The sequence below is a fragment of the Salvia hispanica genome, chromosome 1 (assembly GCF_023119035.1).
Source record: "Salvia hispanica cultivar TCC Black 2014 chromosome 1, UniMelb_Shisp_WGS_1.0, whole genome shotgun sequence".
NCBI lineage: Eukaryota > Viridiplantae > Streptophyta > Magnoliopsida > Lamiales > Lamiaceae > Salvia > Salvia hispanica.
Window position 1 is genome coordinate 2946425 of NC_062965.1, and position 4110 is coordinate 2950534.

General features: G+C 31.0%; 1 long non-coding RNA gene across 1 annotated transcript; it reads right to left on the reverse strand.

Annotated features, from left to right (window-relative positions):
* Nucleotides 1-2845: 2845 nt before the first annotated feature.
* On the reverse strand, nt 2846-3723 carry LOC125201499. Its single transcript, XR_007172914.1, has 2 exons — nt 3609-3723; nt 2846-3330 (listed from the first exon to the last, which is right to left on the reverse strand). It is a non-coding gene; the product is annotated as an uncharacterized LOC125201499 (long non-coding RNA).
* Between the last annotated feature and the right edge of the window lie 387 nt (nt 3724-4110).

Below are 4110 nucleotides of genomic sequence, written 5' to 3' on the forward strand. Positions count from 1 at the left end.
ACAACCGGTCTACTAAAACAAAGACTTAGACTTTGTTAAGTTAACTTATACATTTAAACATGCATTAACATCCATTAAATGTAAAACATAACAACATTATGACAAAAATAATCTGTTTTATTCATTGGAAGATAAAATAAGAGTTTTACAGTATTCAATCACTCGAAACGTGATTTCTAGTATACAAACTCTAACAACCGTGAATTTTGGTACGGCATGATACCTTATCAAAATATTTTGGTAAGGTAACGGTATGAATATTTAAATACCGCGGTATACCGTGTTATAACAAAATTCGATATATACCGTAAATTAAGGTATATACCGTAAAATATAAATATAATTATATATAAAATATATTATTTATTTTTAAATTATAAAATCTATTGTGAAATATAAATATAATTATGATAAAATATATTTAATATATTTTTAAAATTATAAAATATTAATAATATTCTAAAACCTCGATTTATTTGTTTTCATTAATGTTGAAAGTCAGGTATACCACAAAAGTATGGTATACCGAACTTCGGTACAGTATACCGAACTTCGGTACGATATACTGGAATAGAGGTACGGTATAGGTATTGAAATTCGTCGTACCGAAAATAAGGTATACCGAAAATTTTGGTAAGGTAAATGTATGATTTTTTCGCATATCGAATTTACGATAAGGTATGCGGTATGGTTGTTTCGGTAAAATATACCGTATCTACCCACCACGGTCCCTTCCATTGGATGGAGTGAATGGATTTAAAATAATTATTGGATGGAGTGAATGGATTGAGGCACATTGGATGGCGTGAATGGATTGAGGCCCATTGTTACCAATTTTAATATAATAGAAGATGTGTTCGGTTTAAACTACTAGCATGACCACCTGTGCTATGCACATGACAAAAGATTTTTAAATTATGAATATATATTACCTTAAATATAAAATACTCCCTCCGTTTTATGTTACTCGCACTTTTACTTTTTGGCACGTCACAAACTCCTTACACTATTTATAGTTTAAGTTAGAATTAATGCATTTAATTAATATGTTAGATTAAGTTAAGAAGTCCTTTATAAAGTAATGTCTCATTACATTTAAAATTCTAATTTAATTACACTAAAAAATCAATCTCAAATTTACGGCCTAAAATGAAAAGTGCGAGTAACATGGGACGGAGGGAGTATAAAAATATATTTACAGCTAAGAACTACTCCCTCCATCCCAGATAATTTGATCCAGTATTTCATTTTGGTCCGTCCCAAATAATTTGACTCATTTCACTTTTACCATTTTTGGTAGTGGACCCTATATTCCACTAACTCATTCTTACTCACATTTTATTATAAAACTAATACATAAAAGTAGGACTCACATCCAACTAACTTTTTCAACTCACTTTTCATTACATTTTTTATAATCTGTGCTCGGTCAAAGTGAGTCGAGTTATCCGGGACGGAGAGAGTAATTAAAAAAGTATTTGTAATATTATAAATAATTAAAATATTATAAACAACAACAAAATGATATATGTACTTCTCTCAACCCACTCACAATAAAACATTTCATATTTTGGCAGATGATTGTATACTATTTTAATAATAGTATTTGATATGAGTTTAGTAGCATATAAGAAATAACAAAAGAGGAGACGTGTGGGTGAAATAGAGATATACAAATATAGAAAAATGTACCTATTTGAAAAGGTTTTGAGATAGAAATAAAAAAAAATGTTACTTTATCTTATTTTCATTCTATTCTACTCACTCCAAAATTATTTTTATTTTTAATCCTATTCGCGCGATATTGCCATATAAGCCTCTTATCAAACTGCAAATACACATAACTTTTAGCTAATATTCCAATAATTTGAGAGTCTAAAAAGAGAAATATGAGTAATTTACATATAAAAGTTTTTTCAGTCTCTTTTTAACCATGCATAAACACAAATACATTCATCCAATGTGTGTGAGTTGATCAAATGATAGAGTGATAATTTCTTAGGCCAAAGATTTCAGGTTCAAGTATATTGTGGCATGACCTTTAAATTTATATTTATTCATCCATAAAAAAACATTCCTCCCATTAATATTTAAATTGACAAACAAAATTTATTATTCGTAGTAAACTTGAGAAGAAGTTTAAATAAATAATTAATGAGGGATAGTTACCTATGTTGTCATTTCTCAAATCATTGGATATCTTTCTAACTGCAATAACATTAGTGGAAGTAAAACTTGCCACTACCCTTATCGTTCAAAACTATTGTAGCTAGGAATTATTAATTACTACAACTATTTACCATTACTTTGTATTTGCTCAAATCAACTACAGTACCTTTTAATTTTTATGTAATTAATCTTCTTTGTCGTTTTATAAAAATATTATGATATGGAATTACGATATATAAAGATACAAACAAATACACACACATCCAAAAATTAATCGTATACTATCATTGTTTAAAATTACTTTTATGGGATCCAATAATTCATAAAATCAAAAAGGTCATTCTAACAATGCCATGAGTCAATAAAGTTTTTAGAGCCCAAAATTGAATAAAATTAAGGTAAACAAAAAGTTAATAATCCCGTCGTCCCAAGATAAGTGACTTGTATTCCTTTTTGGATGTCCCACTATAAATGACCTATTTCCATTTTTAGCAAAAAGTCACCTCTCTTACTTTATTCTCTACCTACTTTATTATCTCTTCTCTCCTCTACTTTTCCCTCTCTCATACTTTACTCTCTTCACTTTAACTTATTTAAATATCATTCCTTAAATCTTGTGCCCAAAAAAAGTAGGTCACTTATCTTTGGACGGAGAGAGTATATTTTAAAGAACAAAGATCTAAATATCATTAGTACTCATTTAAGTACAGAATAACAAAATTATACTTACATTATTGTAAACCGACTATAATAATAGGTTGGGCTCCACAAAATATTTACTAATCAATACAAATATGTCATCTTGACTCAGTTTCAAAATCTCGGCCAATTAAAGGATTTGGCGCACTGCGATAGTACACACTTTCAACACATTCTACCGTTTAACTTTATCCTACCCATCAGAGCCGCCTACTCTTTAGAATCCACCGTCTTCTTCAATCAATTTTACCTCAATCAATCTCCAAAATGGATGAAACATCCAAGCAATCTCCGTCAGCTGTCACCATAATCCTCCGCGATCATCATCGACTGCAATAGCGAATCCAAGCTGCACGCCTCCGAAGCCCAACCCGAGACCTCCATCTGCGACAGCTTCGACCCGAGCCTTCCCCATGTCTCGATTTAGGAGCTCATCATCGGCGACGACAGCTTCGATCTGGTCTACAAAGCTCAAGAGAAATGAAATTCTTATCAACTAACATGGCTTCTGCCTGCAATTAAACATGTATCATGCTGTACCGAAAAACGTTTAATAAAAATTCAGCGAGAGTATGAAGTGCCACATCACACATTTCCATTACAGATCTCCAAGTAAGGGTCTTCTTGATAAAGAAGAATCTCATTTATTCCATATCATCATTTTGGAAGTTGGAACACCCTTTTACTCATTCATAAATGTTGTTCTTGAAACTTCTTATAGACAACCAAAGAACTCTTACCCGTGGTGTAGAAGTACAGAAGATGGTGGTGGTCTTTGCATCAGCTTGAAAGAGAAGTACCATCTCACTCACTTCTTCCATTCCCACTCCACAAAAAATCCCCTCAATTGAAAGAAAAGTGAGTACTACTATGAATTTGATGATAACATTTTTTTTATATGTGAAACTTGGAGTATTTCACTGCAAACAAATTCTGATTTTGTAGACTGCATTTGACCAACATGTGAGTTGGAATTTATAGACAAAAGTTTACGCATTTTAGCTTTTTAATTAAAATTAAAATTTAATTTTAAATATTACTACACACTTTAGAACTTTTGATATGTTTGGCTGAATTGGCACGCCACAGCTCCCATGACAACTGAGAAAGATTGCAGGCTTTTGCAGGCTTTTATTTTCTGACACTATCTCCTTTCTCGATAATTTTGATAATAGATATGCTTTCTATATACACAAACTGCGATAGTACCATGTATTGTATACACTTTATTTTCCCGCCAAA